This window comes from Protopterus annectens, chromosome 11.part0, assembly GCF_019279795.1.
Source record: "Protopterus annectens isolate FY-2018-M chromosome 11.part0, PAN1.0, whole genome shotgun sequence".
Classification (NCBI taxonomy): Eukaryota; Metazoa; Chordata; order Ceratodontiformes; family Protopteridae; genus Protopterus; species Protopterus annectens.
The window spans coordinates 10,340,956-10,360,608 of NC_056745.1; positions in this window are offsets into that span (position 1 = coordinate 10,340,956).

Genomic DNA, 19,653 nt, shown 5'->3' on the forward strand with positions numbered 1-19,653 from the left:
AGACTTGGCGTTGGGAAGGAAGGTAAATGTGAAGACTTGGCGTTGGGAAGGAAGGTAAATGTGAAGACTTGGCGTTGGGTAGGAAGGTAAATGTGAAGACTTGGCATTGGGAAGGAAGGTAAATGTGAAGACTTGGCATTGGGTTGGAAGGTAAATGTGAAGACTTGGCGTTGGGAAGGAAGGTAAATGTGAAGACTTGGCATTGGGAAGGAAGGTAAATGTGAAGATTTGGCGTTGGGTAGGAAGGTAAATGTGAAGACTTGGCATTGGGAAGGAAGGTAAATGTGAAGACTTGGCATTGGGAAGGAAGGTAAATGTGAAGACTTGGCGTTGGGAAGGAAGGTAAATGTGAAGACTTGGAGTCTCTGTTTATCCTTCAGCTTAACATTCTCAACTACTCGAAGTCTTATTTTCACTCTCAGATTTCACTCTGTTCTCTTTTTTTCATATAGTTCCTGGTAGTATTCCCCAAACCCTTCCAGAATCTTCTTAAAAGCCTGACCCATTTTTCCTCTATTTTTATATAGAGCTTATAAATTTCTCTTGCTATCTCCTGTTGCCTCAGTTTCCCAGTCAAGGGCTTTATAGCTCTGGGTTTTTCACTACAGTACAAGTTATCTACCAGTATCCCTTTGTCCCAAATCCTACAATCTTCTCCTCTATATAGTATTTGTTTTAACAATGTCTCCTTCTCTTTCCTTAAGACACTTTCTTTCTTTTCCCTTGTATTTCAGTCAGCTCTGCCAACATCTTCTCCATATGCAGCTTTCTAACTCTTGGCTTCATCCTTTACTGGTTTTGTATTTCCTCTCTCTGTTCTTTGTTTGCCTCCCATTTACCACTGAAGACTTTTTCCTTTTCTTCCAATACTTCTTGCAGTACAACTATTATCCATTTATTTCTCTACTTCACTCTTCACTGGGTACCCTGGCAGACTTTTGTGTCTTTCAAGACTAATGCCTCTCCTCTTACCTGCAACCTTAAAATTGCATGGTCTGTCAGCGTAACAAGCTCTATGCCCACCTCTCTCCACATGTGCGTGTGTTCTATAATATTATACCACCTGTCCAGCCTGGACCAACTAGTATGTCTGTCAGAATTACATGAGTAATCTCTCATACTGCTTGTTCCCTTGAAATTTAACCACATTATGCTCTTAAGATATATATTTTTTTAAAAATCAGACCTCTTTTTTTAATCTCTTACATCTTGGGCCTCTGTCCACTTCTTCCTTCCACTTCAAATGGCAAAATCATTGTCATAAGCAGTACTGTCCCCCTTTGTTTCCTGTTCCACACCTAATCATGCACATTAGAAGATGTAACATTAATTATGAGCTTGCCATAACTTTATCTTCCTTTTGCATGCCTTTTTCTTTAAAAGATGTAACATTAATTATGAGCTCGCCATCACTTTATCGTCCTTTTGCTGCCCCTTTCTTTAGAGGATGTAACATTAATTATGAGCTCGCCATCATTTTATCTTCCTTTTGCTGCCTCTTTCTTTAGAAGATGTAATATTAATTATGACCTCGCCATCATTTTATCTTCCTTCTGCTGCCCCTTTCTTTAGAAGATGTAACATTAATTATGAGCTTGCCATCATTTTATCTTCCTTTTGTTGTCGCTTTCTTTAGAAGATGTAACATTAATTATGAACTCGCCATCATTTTATCTTCCTTTTGCTGCCCCTTTCTTTAGAAGATGTAACATTAATTATGAACTCGCCATCATTTTATCTTCCTTTTGCTGGCTCTTTCTTTAGAAGATGTAATATTAATTATGACCTCGCCATCATTTTATCTTCCTTCTGCTGCCCCTTTCTTTAGAAGATGTAACATTAATTATGAGCTCTCCATCATTTTATCGTCCTTTTGCATGCCCCTTTCTTTAGAAGATGTAACATTAATTATGAGCTCGCCATCATTTTATCTTCCTTTGACATGCCCCTTTCTTTAGAAGATGTAACATTAATTATGAGCTCTCCATCATTTTATCGTCCTTTTGCATGCCCCTTTCTTTAGAAGATGTAACATTAATTATGAGCTCGCCATCATTTTATCTTCCTTTGACATGCCCCTTTCTTTAGAAGATGTAATATTAATTATGAGCTCGCCATCATTTTATCTTCCTTTGACATGCCCCTTTCTTTAGAAGATATAACACTAATTATGAGCTCATCATCATTTTATCATCCTTTTGCTGCCCCTTTCTTTAGAAGATGTAACATTAATTATGAGCTCGCCATCATTTTATCTTCCTTTGACATGCCCCTTTCTTTAGAAGATGTAACATTAATTATGAGCTCATCATCATTTTATCATCCTTTTGCTGCCCCTTTCTTTAGATGTAACATTAATTATGAGCTCGCCATTATTTTATTTTCCATTTGCTGCCCCTTTCTTTAGAAGATGTAACATTAATTATGAGCTCGCCATCATTTTATCTTCCTTTGACATGCCCCTTTCTTTAGAAGATGTAACATTAATTATGAGCTCACCATCATTTTATCTTCCTTTTGCTGCCCCTTTCTTTAGAAGATGTAACATTAATTATGAGCTCACCATCATTTTATCTTCCTTTAGCTGCCCCTTTCTTTAGAAGATGCAACATTAATTATGAGCTCGCCATCATTTTATCTTCCTTTTGCTGCCTCTTTCTTTAGAAGATGCAACATTAATTATGAGCTCACCATCATTTTATCTTCCTTTTGCTGCCCCTTTCTTTAGAAGATGTAACATTAATTATGAGCTCGCCATCATTTTATCTTCCTTCTGCTGCCCCTTTCTTTAGAAGATGTAATTTTAATTATGAGCTCACCATCATTTTATCTTCCTTTTGCTGCCTTTTTCTTTAGAAGATGTAACATTAATTATGAGCTCACCATCATTTTATCTTCCTTTAGCTGCCCCTTTCTTTGGAAGATGCAACATTAATTATGAGCTCGCCATCATTTTATCTTCCTTTTGCTGCCTCTTTCTTTAGAAGATATAACATTAATTATGAGCTCGCCATCATTTTATCTTCCTTTTGCTGCCTCTTTCTTTAGAAGATGTAACATTAATTATGAGCTCGCCATCATTTTATCTTCCTTCTGCTGCCCCTTTCTTTAGAAGATGTAATTTTAATTATGAGCTCACCATCATTTTATCTTCCTTTTGCTGCCTCTTTCTTTAGAAGATGTAACATTAATTATGAGCTCGCCATCATTTTATCTTCCTTTTGCTGCCTCTTTCTTTAGAAGATGTAACATTAATTATGAGCTCGCCATCATTTTATCTTCCTTTTGCTGCCCTTTCTTTAGAAGATGTAACATTAATTATGGGCTCACCATCATTTTATCTTCCTTTTGTTGCCCCTTTCTTTAGAAGATGTAACATTAATTATGAGCTCTCCATCAATTTATCTTCCTTTTGTTGCCCCTTTCTTTAGAAGATGTAACATTAATTATGAGCTTGCCATTTTTTTATCGTCCTTTTGCTGCCCCTTTCTTTAGAAGATATAACATTAAGTATGAGCTCACCATCATTTTATCTTCCTTTTGCTGCCCCTTTCTTTAGAAGATGTAACGTTAGTTATGAGCTCGCCATCATTTTATCTTCCCTTTGCTGTCCTTTTCTTTAGAAGATGTAACATTAATTGTGACCTCACCATCATTTTATCTTCCTTTTGCATGCCTCTTTCTTTAGAGGATGTAACATTAATTATGAGCTCGCCATCATTTTATCTTCCTTTTGCATGCCTCTTTCTTTAGAGGATGTAACATTAATTATGAGCTCGCCATCATTTTATTTTCCTTTTGCTGCCCCTTTCTTTAGAAGATGTAATATTAATTATGACCTCGCCATCATTTTATTTTCCTTTTGCTGCCCCTTTCTTTAGAAGATATAACATTAATTATGACCTCGCCATCATTTTATCTTCCTTTTGCTGCCCCTTTCTTTAGAAGATGTAACATTAATTATGAACTCGCCATCATTTTATCTTCCTTTTGCTGCCCCTTTCTTTAGAAGATGTAACATTAATTATGAGCTCGCCATCATTTTATCTTCCTTTTGCTGCCCCTTTATTTAGAAGATGTAACATTAATTGTGACCTCACCATCATTTTATCTTCCTTTTGCTGCCTTTTTCTTTAGAAGATGTAACATTAATTATGAGCTCACCATCATTTTATCTTCCTTTAGCTGCCCCTTTCTTTAGAAGATGCAACATTAATTATGAGCTCGCCATCATTTTATCTTCCTTTTGCTGCCCCTTTCTTTAGAAGATCTAACATTAAGTATGACCTCGCCATCATTTTATCTTCCTTTTGCTGCCCCTTTCTTTAGAAGATGTAACATTAATTATGAGCTCGCCATCATTTTATCTTCCTTTTGCTGCCCCTTTCTTTAGAAGATGTAACATTAATTATGAGCTCGCCATCATTTTATCTTCCTTCTGCTTCCCCTTTCTTTAGAAGATGTAACATTAATTATGACCTCGCCATCATTTTATCTTCCTTTTGCTGCCCCTTTCTTTAGAAGATGTAACGTTAATTATGAGCTCACCATCATTTTATCTTCCTTTTGCTGCCCCTTTCTTTAGAGGATGTAACATTAATTATGAGCTCTCCATCAATTTATCGTCCATTTGCTGCCCCTTTTTTTAGAAGATGTAACATTAATTATGAGCTCGCCATCATTTTATCTTCCTTTTGCTGCCCCTTTCTTTAGAAGATATAACATTAATTATGAGCTCACCATCATTTTATCTTCCTTTTGCATGCCCCTTTCTTTAGAAGATATAACATTAATTATGAGCTCGCCATCATTTTATCTTCCTTTTGCTGCCCCTTTCTTTAGAAGATGTAACATTAATTATGGGCTCACCATCATTTTATCTTCCTTTTGCTGCCCTTTCTTTAGAAGATGTAACATTAATTATGAGCTCGCCATCATTTTATCTTCCTTTTGCTGCCCCTTTTTTTAGAAGATGTAACATTAATTATGAGCTCGCCATCATTTTATCTTCCTTTTGCTGTCCCTTTCTTTAGAAGATGTAACATTAATTATGAGCTTGCCATTTTTTTATCATCCTTTTGCTGCCCCTTTCTTTAGAAGATGTAACATTAATTATGAGCTCACCATCATTTTATCGTCCTTTTGCTGTCCCTTTCTTTAGAAGATGTAACATTAATTATCAGCTCGCCATCATTTTATCTTCCTTTTGCTGCCCCTTTCTTTAGAAGATGTAACGTTAATTATGAGCTCACCATCATTTTATCTTCCCTTTGCTGTCCTTTTCTTTAGAGGATGTAACATTAATTGTGACCTCACCATCATTTTATCTTCCTTTTGCATGCCTCTTTCTTTAGAGGATGTAACATTAATTATGAGCTCGCCATCATTTTATCTTCCTTTTGCTGCCCCTTTCTTTAGAAGATGTAACATTAATTATGAGCTCACCATCATTTTATCTTCTTTTTGCTGCCCCTTTCTTTAGAAGCTGTAACATTAATTATGACCTTGCCATAATTTTATTTTCCTTTTTCTGCCCCTTTCTTTAGAAGATGTAACTAATTAAGAGTTCGCCATCATTTTATTGTCCTTTTGTTGCCCCTTTCTTTAGAAGATGTAACATTAATTATGAGTTTGCCATCATTTTATCGTCCTTTTGTTGCCCCTTTCTTTAGAAGATGTAACATTAATTATGAGCTCTCCATCATTTTATCGTCCTTTTGCTGCCCCTTTCTTTAGAAGATGTAACATTAATTGTGACCTCACCATCATTTTATCTTCCTTTTGCTGCCCCTTTCTTTAGAAGATATAACATTAATTATGAGCTCGCCATCATTTTATCTTCCTTTTTGCTGCCCCTTTCTTTAGAAGATGTAACATTAATTATGGGCTCACCATCATTTTATCTTCCTTTTGCTGCCCTTTCTTTAGAAGATGTAACATTAATTATGAGCTCGCCATCATTTTATCTTCCTTTTGCTGCCCCTTTTTTTAGAAGATGTAACATTAATTATGACCTCGCCATCATTTTATCTTCCCTTTGCTGTCCTTTTCTTTAGAAGATGTAACATTAATTATGACCTCGCCATCATTTTATCGTCCTTTTGCTGTCCCTTTCTTTAGAAGATGTAACATTAATTATGAGCTCACCATCATTTTATTATCCTTTTGCTGTCCCTTTCTTTAGAAGATGTAACATTAATTATGACCTCGCCATCATTTTATCGTCCTTTTGCTGCCCCTTTCTTTAGAAGATGTAACGTTAATTATGAGCTCACCATCATTTTATTGTCCTTTTGCTGTCCCTTTCTTTAGAAGATGTAACATTAATTATGAGCTCGCCATCATTTTATCTTCTTTTTGCTGCCCCTTTCTTTAGAAGATATAACATTAATTATGAGCTCGCCATCATTTTATCTTCCTTTTGCTGCCCCTTTCTTTAGAAGATGTAACATTAATTATGAGCTCGCCATCATTTTATCTTCATTTTGCTGCCCCTTTCTTTAGAAGCTGTAACATTAATTATGAGTTCGCCATCATTTTATCGTCCTTTTGCTGCCCCTCTCTTTAGAAGATGTAACATTAATTATGAGCTCGCCATAATTTTATCTTCCTTTGACATGCCCCTCTCTTTAGAAGATGTAACATTAATTATGAGTTCGCCATCATTTTATCAAACTTTTGCTGCCCCTTTCTTTAGGAGATGTAACGTTAATTATGAGCTCGCCATCATTTTATCTTCCTTTTTGCTGCCTCTTTCTTTAGAAGATGTAACATTAATTATGAGCTCGCCATCATTTTATCTTCCTTTTGCTACCCCTTTCTTTGGGAGATGTAACATTAATTATGAACTCGCCATCATTTTATCTTCTTTTTGCTGCCCTTTTCTTTAGAAGATGTAATATTAATTATGAGCTCGCCATCATTTTATCTTACTTTTGCTGCCCCTTTCTTTAGAAGATGTAACATTAATTATGACCTCGCCATCATTTTATCTTTCTTTTACTGCCCCTTTCTTTAGAAGATATAACATTAATTATGAGCTCTCCATCAATTTATCGTCCATTTGCTGCCCCTTTTTTTAGAAGATGTAACATTAATTATGAGCTCGCCATCATTTTATCTTCCTTTTGCTGCCCCTTTCTTTAGAAGATGTAACATTAATTATGAGCTCGCCATCATTTTATCTTCCTTTTGCTGCCCCTTTCTTTAGAAGATGTAACATTAATTATGAGCTCTCCATCAATTTATCGTCCATTTGCTGCCCCTTTTTTTAGAAGATGTAACATTAATTATGAGCTCGCCATCATTTTATCGTCCTTTTGCTGCCCCTTTCTTTAGAAGATGTAACATTAATTATTAGCTTGCCATCATTTTATCTTCCTTTTGCTCCCCCTTTCTTTAGAAGACGTAACTAATTCTGAGCTCGCCATCATTTTATCGTCCTTTTGCTGCCCCTTTATTTAGAGGATGTAACATTAATTATGAGCTCGCCATCATTTTATCTTCCTTTTGCTGCCCCTTTCTTTAGAAGATGTAACATTAATTATGACCTCGCCATCATTTTATCTTCCTTTTTCTGCCCCTTTCTTTAGAAGATATAACATTAATTATGAGCTCGCCATCATTTTATCTTCCTTTTGCTGCCCCTTTCTTTAGAAGATGTAATATTAATTATGAGCTCGCCATCATTTTATCTTCCTTTTGCTGCCCCTTTCTTACTAATATTCTTTTTTCTACTTCTTGGCCTAGTCTTTTTACATTTTCTACTCTTCCTCATCTACCTGAATCTTCAGTAAATTCTTCATCTCCACTAAGAGATATCTCTTTTCCTCTTCTCTCTCCTAGCCACGACCCCTTATTTAATTAAACTATATACATATTTACAGGTCTGTCTTTCTTCTACAGAATTACTACTCCTGTGAGTTGCATGGTCACCTTGTAGCCCACCTGTCATAACAATGACATTTTATTTTATTGCCACAAGGGCCCCCAAGTTCTCCTGCATGTGAGTTCACTTCCTTCCTTTTGTGCCTGTATATTTCCCCAGTTTTTCTCAGTTTGTCACATGTTCAGACCTATTCTTTGGTCTTATATTGCTGTCGGAGTTACTTTTGTTTGTCCTGTCTTTATGATTCCTTCCTGATCCGTTCCTGTCATTGTCTTGTTCTCCTTTTTTATTATTGCCCTTTTCTGTCTCTCCTTTCTTTCATAAGCTGCCAAACACCTCTTTGAAGACCTATTATTTTATTTTCTAGCTCATACTGTTCAGTATTGACCACCTCCCACCAGCTGCTGCAGGTGTCTCGTGAGGGACATGCAAAAGGGAGCATTATACTCTCCTAGTGGTGTGATGAGAGCTGAGTAGAGTGCAGTTATAACATTCTTAGACCTGGATGCTATGACGTGTGCTACATAGAAGGTTTTCCTTACCACTGTGGAAACTTGTTGGTCACAGTTCAGGTTGCTATCAGCCCATGTTCCCAAGTCTCTCACCACTGAGTTGGAACTCAGGGAGGTGCTGTCAATATTGTAATTTGTAGGGAATTCCATTTTTGCCAAAGAGAATAATAATAATGCATTTTTTTTGCAATTTGTTTTAGACCATTGCTTTAGCACCAATCATTTGTTTGTATTAGCCCCCCTAATATGTTGACACCCACTTTACTTTTCATTTCTCACCCATTGATTTCATAAATGTATTCTGCATATGGACATTATATTAGTGTAGACATGTAAACTTAAAACCTGTGCATGTTAATAGTAATGTTTTTACTACTCTGCGGTACAGTGAGTGCTTTGTCTTGTCAATATTTTACCTTCTCATAGATCTTTATGTCTGCATACTGCTAACATTTCAACATGAATCACTTTGGTTTCTAGTTGCAGGTACTTGATTCTCCCTTGTTTCAATGAGCCCTGACAGTGTTTTTAAGAGTCACTGATGCCATCTCCCCTTCTAGTGACACCAAACACTGTAGAACCTAGCTGTTTACCTGTCAGATTCAATACATTACCATGGATTATTTAAGCAATAACTGACGACGTGGTGTGGTATATTAAAGATTAACCCATGGTTGGCGTGGTTTAATCATGAGGGTGAAGCCCGAGTGATTAAATAAAGCCAACCATGGGTAAATTGGAATATACCACAACCACAGAGACAGCTATTGCTATTATACAATGACATTATTTAAGAAACAAAATTCTTACTTTTCTTAAATAATATCTTTGTATAACGGCACATTACTGTTCTTCCACTGGTGGTGGTACACTGCTGTCTTGTGTTGATGTAGTGCGCATGTGTATGAGACTTGCATTCCTATGCATGCCCAGTACATCAATGCTTTGAAACAGAAGCAATGGAGAAAAGAACGTTTCTGTTGCTCCGTTTTTTTTAAAAAAGAAGAAACTTTAGGGCAGTTTAGGAGTAGGAGAGAGACAGCATGGAAGAAATACAAGGGCTATCAGGCAGGTGTGTTTCATTTTAAACCTGATTTCTCTGGTATTTTGTCCAAGCTGTCTCTCTGGTATGTCCTGAGTCGGGGCTAAGATTTTATTTTTATTTTTCATGAAATAAAAATAAAATTTAAACAATATACCAATGGAAAGAAGTCTTGGTGTCTGGACCTTTTTCCGTTGGTATATTGTGGGATTTACAATGGGCACACTGGTTGGACTGGCCAATCCGTGTGCACATTTTTGAATATTAATAGGGAGTCATTGTATAGTTCTGTTTAAGCAATTACTTTGCATTAGAGAAAATTTCCCAACAGACCTAGAACATCATGCAGTCATTAAAGAACAAATGTCACAGGATCCTTAATATCGATCATTGCCATTGGCATTTCAGGCAAAAGGTGGCAGATTTAAGTAACTGATCTAAATAACTGCACCCCTGCAGTTTAGTATCTCACTGAGTCTGCAATGCAGACACAGCTGCCACTAGAAAAAAAATTGTCTGAGAATAGAACCCACATTCGTTTTTCCCTTCTTGAGTTAAAGACAATGGTGGCATCTCCTAAGCCATTGTAACCCAATTAAGGTACACCACTGCATTCCAGACTATGGTTTGAGTAAATTCACCTGCTGAACACAAGGATATTATTGCTCCGGTTTTGCAATCAACAGACCCTGTCGACTGTACAACTGATAATCATGGACATTCTTACTTTCGCAAGAACTATTGTACCTACTGCACAGCAAAGTTAAATTGTTGTGATAATCATATACTTATGAGTAAAGAAACAAAATGGATGGGTTTTATTCATCTGTGAGTCTGTATGCAATCATGCATGCACATATGCATTCAGGACTGCGTGTTTATCTAAAAGATGCTATAAAACACCTGTGGGCTTGTTTATCTAAAAGATGCTATAAAACATCTGTGGACCAGAACCTTGCAGTTTTCACATTTTCTGGTTAAACGGAAGTTGTTGCCACTTCACTAACTAATAAGAGACCACAAACTTTTAAAATATAACAGTATAGTAAAACTGTAAAGACTTATAAGAAAATAATTCTTGAAATGAATATCGTACTTGGAAGTGCATTAGAAAGAACTGTTTTCTCCTGGTAAACACTAAAGTAAAACAAACATTCACAGGTAAATAAGAACTTTGCTGCTTTATTGTAAGTTGAAAACCAAAAACAGACACTTTATGAAAGTGCTGAAATCACTAAAGCTGTTTGATTTTTTAGGAAAGACAGCTGATTTCCATGAGCCTGTTTCTTGGTGTCTTTTAAAGATAAGTACGGTCATAGTTTCCACCTCAGGAATAAGTTATCCTTGAAGGGTAGAGAAGATGTGTGTATTTCTTTATATTTTTTATAGAGATTAAAAAGTGTTTTCAATGTTTTTAAACCATAATCACTGCTCCGCTGTTATTATACAACAGCCAGTTTTAGATGTGCCATTTCCTAGACTGTTTGAAAGTAAATTGTTATCCAGAAGAGTCATAACACTTGACTATAATGGATCTAGGAAGAAACTGCAAAGGTGGTTTGGCAAGGATTCTGTGAGTTCTGCCTACACCCTAGGACTAAAGCTCTTGTAAATTTAAAATCTTTGGAATCCAGGCAGTGATGAATGCTAACACGAGTTCATCTTCCAAATGTACAGGAAGTCCAATAATTTTTAGATTATTCCTTCTGGATCTGTTTTCCAAATAGTCCTTCTTAGCTAGCAGTTTCTAGCTATGTCAGCAAAAATCCAGTGTATTTCCCATTCCTTTACTTTCTTATTTATATCTGTTAAGCTGCAACACTTTTATGTATTGTAGACCAGGCATACTTAGGAAAGTCTATGATAGTATCAACTTTCCAGCTTTACAGAATCAATCTTTTAATTACAATTACTGTATGAATATGTTTCACTCCATATTTTTTGATATGCAGTTATCAAGCATTTGAAAAAGTCATATACCAAGTGAACATTTCAATGACAGATTCTCATAATTCTTTTAACAAACAGTTTATCTCCATCATTCTTGTATCATAACCAGCAATGAGTCAGAGAGGTTTGCTGATATCTACAGTGGCAACAAAATGAAGAAATAAAAGCATTCACTAGATAAATATGTAACAGTCAAATATGAACAGCATACATGATTTTCAATTGCATTGATAAGCTATGTATGACTATAGGTTTTTATGAATTTTAATAACATCATGTCATCTATATAACTTCTTTCATTTAACAATACTATTTTGAAGAGTAGTACAGTGGTGTAGTACACAGAATTGGCACCTCAGAGTAAGAGGTTCCCTGGTTCGATTCTTAGCTGGGGTGCCTTCTGTGTGGATTCTGCATGCCCCCCCCTGCATTTGTGGTGGGTTTTCTCTGGTTACTCAGGTTTCCTCCCACATTCCAAAATCATTCAGTAGATGGATTGTACACTTTAAATTGGTCATAGAAGTCTGTATGCGAGAGAGTGGTATGGAAAAACAAACATGGCAGGGCTAGCCACCCAGAAGTTGAACCTTGGCTTTAGATAACTGTCAGTGTTGAAGTGACACTGTGACCTCCACATGGAAAATGGGAAAAAAGGGCTGTGGATGTGGCTGGATAGATTTTTGATGACCAGTACATTCGATAGACATGTGGTTTCCTATGCACTAAAGAGATGCTTCTTTTCATAATTCCTAATGACTATTACATTTTGAACATCTGCATAAAATTTAAATACTGCAAACTGCAAAATAAATTTTCTTCCCTTACACTTTACATTGTAAAGGTAATGATACCTTATGTATATGGAGTAGCAGAAATCCACCTTTCTGTATTTTGTCTTTTAGTTCCAAACAGCAACAAGAAAAGTACGCATCAGTTTTATTATTAAACCATGGAAGTAATGCACATGCATAAACATGAAATACTTCATTCATACTTGTAAATGTGATACAATCTCGTATTGTAAAATTACAAAGTTTGCCATCCAACTATTTGTTTTCATTATTAGAGCTCTTTTAAGAATCCCAGAAGAACAAATTACTATATGGGATATTGGTAAAAAGCCAAAGCAGATTTCTGTAAATATGACATTCTGCTGTAGGAAGCGAGACATCTATATTTTCAGTCTCCAGGTAGTACATTTCCAAATAATCAATGAGATCCTCCATAACAGAAAAAATGTAAATTTCTTCTGCCTTTTTAAATTAAGGATAAATAATGGTGGAGTCAACAAGTTCACAACATAAAAGCTTAACAGTGGTAAAAAATCAATATATTTGCTTAATTGCTGCATAAAGGGAGAACTATCTTTAATGCAAAACATACAACAGTTGTTACACACATCTTAACTTATTCCTTCCAATGGAGATTGGAAAGTTTGCTCAGTAACTTTTCAGTACATTTTTATACTGGTGTTATTCTTTAGGTTCTAGTCTTAAATTGAATTTTATAAGTCACAGAATTTATAATATTTTGGAAATATTGTATGACATCTCAGCAACCACTCAAGTTACACACATACTATCAGCAGCATTTTGTTCATCTGGCTTTTATATGAGATTAAGCAGTTCTCTTTGTGCTCCTTGGGTGTCAAAATATTTAGAAAACCATGAAGTTTATGACAATTTATATAAATATTATAAGAACAATTAATATCTCTACCTGTACCAGGTAGATGTCAAATATTAATACAGCTGTGTTTGCCATTATGCATGTTTTAAGATGATTTTTAAATTCTTTACCTGTAGCCTGGTTTTGGAATTATTGATGCAAATATGAACAAGCAATATTTGACACATAGAGGCGTCTTTAGGCTGTAACTGCAAAAACGCCTGGAGGCATGACTTGGCTGTAATGAATTAACATACAACAACATTTTATTGTAGTATTTGATGATAAATAGCATTATAATACAGGCCTAGTAGATTTATTTATGTTATAATGTTATAATGCTTTACTCATCTTCTACTTCAAGACTAATTTTAAGGCTTAAATCAAGCCTTTTAAACTTAACAAAACTGATGGATTAACCAAATGTGCATCTACATTTCTCTAGTATACTTTTTATCACCAGAAATTAAACACCTGAGGTTATCAGAAACATAAATCTTTCTCCATCTAATTTTATTCCACGTAGAGTGATAGCAAATGTTATGACAATTGTATCCTTTGCTGAAAACAGAATATGCCTTATTTAATTTAACTGATGATGTCAGCTGATTATTGACTATGCAGAAGTATGTCGGCTTTGCATATTGGGTCTCCTGCAGACAGACATGAAAGAATGGACTGCACTGTAACCACACAAACAGGCTCTTTCAGAATGTGCTGACTTAGGCCACTCAAATCAAGAATTGGCCTGAGGTCCTGTCTTTTTAGAAACCAAAAAGAACCTTGAGAAAAGCCTAGCCACTTCTGATCTGACAGGTCCTCATGGATGCCCCCCTCCCCCTTATGCAGCAGGATGTGCAGAGTCTTCCTGATGCCTTTTGATGGCCTGATATTTTCATGTGACGGAGAAACAGTATGCCCTTTTTAAGAGGAAGGATAGTCTTAGTCTAAGGCTCAGAAACCTTCTTGCAGCCGAGACAATTATGGACTCCACCAAAGGGTTTTACAACCAGCAGTTCTATATTAAGAATAGGGAGGCTGGCTCCCTGGTTTTTAGACTGTAGTTGAATACAGCGCTCGAGTCCACATATACTTTTGGGGGGGCAAAGGAACTGAAATTTAATTATGTATTAACATTATGTATACTTAACAAGCACGGGAGGAACTAAGTCAGTTTTTAAATGTTGTAAATCTGATTGCATGGCTTAAACCTCTATAGCTATTACATTTCATTGTGTTGCATGATACAGTACTTGAGTCAATGTGGTAGTTAAGAACTGCCCTTCCAGTGGCACAAGTTGAAAGGTAATCTTATGTCAAATTGTAACTGAGATGCATGATAAATAGAACTGAATCCTAAGTATAAAGAAATATATTTTCATCACACTGATCAGCTTAGATGGACTTTAGTATGCTGCAAGGAAGTGTTCCACCTTTGCCACTTTGTTCCACATTGGCAGGTACGGTTGACAACTATGGAGGGTTTTTGTCTCTTATTTGTAGGAAAGCAATTTCCATGGACTGCCTTTCTGCTGACATACCACTGTATTGTTTAATGAAGTCGTGTTCCAACCTAACCAGATATGCTGACAAGTTTGGTAGAGGTGATGGACAGCTATTGGCATATGTAAAAGGTGAACATACATGTCTAAACTCTAAAACTGTTGTGCTCAACCATTAGTAAACCTCTTTGCTGTCCCTTATTCTGTCTGGCAGAACAGATTGCTATCAAACTCATGTATTGTAAACTACATTTATGCTATATATTTGATTAAGGTCAGTAAGTGCCCAGTGTCTGTTGTACATGTTGGTCAGTGATGTGCTGGTGTGTAAAGCATGCCCCCCTTTGTTACACTATGACAAAGCATTCACTGATTTTCATGCATTTAAAAAATTGAAAGAAATGACTGGAGTGGCTTTTGTGGGAGTGACCTACATATGGGTGTGGCTCACGTAGGGGCGTTACTTGAGAATGGTGTGGGTGGGGCTTAAGGGGCGCCACAGCACTACTTCGCCTAGGGTGCCATTTCAGCTAAGGCCGGCCCTGATTGCAGAAAACACTTGAACTGCAATGAATGTGGAAGTAGACCTGGGCTGCAATAAGTGATTACTGCCAAATGCAGTGTGATAAGCAGGGAAAGGTAAAGCATTAACCTTGATGAACTAAATGAAATAAAGTTTCTACTGCACTAACTGTAGAATTACAGCTGTACTGCAACACCTTCAACTACTGCTGTACAATAAAAATGTGAAACTATACCAGTAACTGCATGAAAGTACCTCTAATAAAGCTGTGTTGTGCAATATGTGTGGAATTAGGGCTCTTTTGCATGAAATGAATTATGAGAACTGTTCTGCAATAACACATGAAGCTGTAGCAATAATACCCAAGGTTTATTGTGTATATCAGGATTGTCTTGTTTTAACTGTTGCATTTCAGCTATATGCATTCACGCTCTGAGGTACGGTGCTGCAGGCAAGTATAACAGTGTAATAGATGTAGACTGCATATATACTGTCTGCAAATGTATATGGGTGAGGTAGCCAACCCAATAATCTGATATGGTTTGTAGACTTCACAGATATTTCCACCCACTAACAATATATTGTGTACCCCTGCATTCTGTGTAATAATGTATAGGTTACCTAGTATCTCAGTCATGCAGGAGTTTCATGCATGTGTGTTCAACTGTCACTGCAGTGTAGTATAAAACTGTATCACTATTGCCAGGTCTTATTTTGTTTCCAGGTGAACTCTAGACAAATATCAGTTGGTCAGTAATCAGCAGTGACTTAGTAGCCTGGTTTGTTAAACACTCTGTATGAAGTACATTTTGCCACACGCAGACCAGGGTTCGAATCCAGTGGCATGTAACAATAAATATTATTGAATCAGTTATGTAATGATGACAGATTTTCTTTCTACAGAAACTACAGGTAAATGGGTGAGGTAGGACATATTATGTGTAAATAATTGTGTGTACAGATGTCACAGACTGTTAAAATCAGTACCAGGAATGTGATAATACTGCATAAAATAAAGTAAATAAGTACATGTTTTAATAAAATAAAGAAATAAAATGTGTAATCTTGGTATGGCTGTATGCCTGGAGTGTCTGTTAAAGGTTGCTGCAGTCAATTAATGCAACTGATGCACATGTTCTCTGCGGTCACTGCTACTGGGTTCTATACCCATGCATGCCAAAAACAGTACAGTATCAGTCAAGTACTGATTACAGATATCATTCTGCCACAGGAACTACAGGTACATGGGTGAGGTAGCCCATATGAAGTGTAAATAATTGTGTGTACAGATGTCATACACTGTTCAAAGTACCAGGAATGTGATAATACTGCATAAAATAAAATAAAGAAATAAAATATGTAATCTTGGTATGGCTGTATGTCTGGAGTGTCTATTAAAGGGTGCAGCAGTCTGTGGTTGCAATACATCTGATGCACATGTTCTCTGCAGTCACTGCTATTGGGATCTATCCCCAATCCTGCCAAGCAAGACATGACAGTTGTTTACTCTCTGTACTGTACACATACATGTCTCTCAAGTGTCATGCTGTCACAGCATGTAATTACTGTTGCGTAATCCCTCTATCACAGATGAATCATCGACATGATTATGTGAATAGCAAAGTAATAGTACATCAGCCCACAGTACACCTTGTTAGTTATATAGGTCCACCTGATGTGCAAGTTTTCTGTGTAGTTGTGTACCTGCAGGTGTTACTGCTTGTTCATTACTGCCGGCTGTGGATAGCTTGAGAGGCATGTATGTGCTACAACTGATATAGGGCACTTTTACACATCAAGAAACAACAGACCTGTAGAACAGATAGTAGTACTGTTGTCAACTATATAGCTTATAATGGTATTAATGGACTGCATTTCTCTCTCTCCCACCCCTTATCTTCATATATATTTATTATTATTATTCATTGGTTATGGTTTACTATTAGTATATGGTTTTCTATAAACATTATTTTGGGGATGTGTCTTATTATTGTTATGTATTACTTAAAGTCTTTTGGCTTTTCCCGGTTAGGGGTCACCACAGCAGAACTCCCATCCACTAATGATTGGCAGTGGATATTTATGGTGCGAGTTGCCAGCCCGACACCCAACCTTCAAAGAAGACACACCCATTCATGCACGTACCTACCTGCATGTCTTTAACATCACTCGACCATGGGGTGGACATGCAGACTCCACACAGAAGTCGCTCCAGCCGAGAATCGAATGGGAGAACCTCTTGCTGTGAGGCGACAATGCTAACTGCTGCATCACCGTGGCCATTATTGTTATGTATTACAATGGTTGCATATCAACATATCTTGTTGAATTTCCTATGTTGTTGGCCTTATGTCGTAACTGTTACTGGCATGTTGTTAATATAATGACTGTTACGTTATTTACTGTTGTGTTCTATATAATATGCATTGAATTTGTGATTGGGTTATTTCCATTGTTCTGGCATGCTGTTATTACTAAAAAAATGTTTTGTTCATAACTAACCTATACACATTGCTATACCTCTATCACCAGAGCACAACAGGGTAGGCCGGTTCCTGTTGCTCTGCCTACCCTACCTCAGCCGGCTATGGCACTGGGTACCAGAGTGTCTGGGACCCAGGATGGTGGTGCCCCCTCTGCTGGCCCTGCATCACCTTCAGGTGGAACCACCTCAGGGGACAGGGCCCATCGCCTCCTGGGAGTGGTGGCAGAGGGGTGGTAGTCACCCAGGATCAACTGCCAGCCATGGTATGCAGGATTGCTCATAGGAGCTATGAATAATGCCTGCACTAGATTGAGGGCAGACTCAACAACCTGGTGGGGCCTAGTGGCCCTGGCACCTAGCCTCCAGCACAGCCATCTTTGGGAGAGTGAAGGAGCAGTCTTGACTGCCCATAGGTGGGGATGTCAGTCATGCTGCTGCCATATGGAGGCACATGCTTCTCAGATTCCGCAACACCCTCTCCGTCCAAGGTGTTTACCCCCTCATGTGTCACACATTGCCCCTGTCCACTGTTTTGTCTGTCTGCAATTGCATCCTCTCCTACCCAACTTACCTCCCCACATGCACCTACATCCCTTCCTCAACATTCCACTCTGTCCTAAAAGAAGGGTCACCTGTCCCACAAAAAAAAAAAGTATTGCCCCATACATAGCTCTCCATTTCACACACGTGTCCACTAATTTGGTCCAGTTGGCTTGAGAATACACTTATGTTGTCCTCACCCCTCACTCTGGGGTTTGAGAGTTCAAATTCATCCACAAATTCTGTCAAACTGCACAGCTGTTGTAATACAAAAAATGGAAAGCTATGGTCCTTTCCTACACCCTTCCTGCACATCGCTACCTGCCTTTCAGTATGTTTTTCCCACTGCTTGTCCCCATTTCACCACTGGCCTCTCATCCCCTTTTTCTTTTCTTTATATTTTTTTTTAGTGCTGGTTTGTGCAGAGCTAAATGGCACGTCACACAAACCCACTTAAAAGTGCTTTAATGATCTTATGTGTTTCTCACAGTGTTAGGCACATGTACAAAACAATCACCCCTGCCAAGTATTGAACCCATTTCAGCAATACATACTGATTGACACTGACAGACTGAAAGCAAGCTAATGTGAAAAATGGGACTGTACCTGGGACTCTGATGTAAAAATACACCAGTAGACAGCCAAATAAGTAAGAATGGCAGTATGTATACCTCTCAATTGTACAGATTTTCACAGAATGTCCAGACTTTTGCCTCATATTTTTGGTCTGTTCCTCATAACATTTGTGGTTTTCTGGTAAATTATTGAATATTGATGTCACTACATAATACTAAATAAAGACAGATATTTGGGTTTCAGACTTCATATCCTTCAGAAAATGTATAGCAACTTTCTAAGTTTATAGGAACAATATTTAAATTCTGTCCCCATGTTTGGGCCTTCTCCCCATTCTTTCTGGCTTTGTCTAGAGTTCTTGCAATAAGAGGTTGAGAGGTATGGAGCACGTGAGGCCTGTGATAGCAGGTAAATGTCAAAACAAAACAAATAGGACCAACATGGAGGTAAACCGCTGGAATACGCAACAAATCCAAACAACCAGCCACAGAATTCCAAATAGAGGACACATTGAGCCAACAAGACACAGGTTTACTTTATATCCACAGAGCTTTCATGTGATAGCCCCTACTTCAGTGTGTAAAAAACCATTCTGACAAAACTCAGTGCTATTTATACAAGACACAGCCCACTCAGAATCAATTACTAATTAAATCATCAATTATAGTTTAAAGTCATAGTGTAAAACTATGCGCATTATTCAAAGCATATAAAATACAACATGTAGACAAATATATAAAAACAACATATAAACTGATATATACAATTATGTATAAAAATCATATAAAATTATTTCAACCTCTGTTGTTTCTTTTTAAGTACTGGTTTAATACTCTGTGGATATAAAATAAACCTGAATGTTGTCTCAACGTGTCCGCTATCTGGAATTCTGTGGCTGGATAGCAGGTAAATGTCCATATGTACCTGCAACATATTTAAATACATTTGCTAAGGCATCCATGGCTCA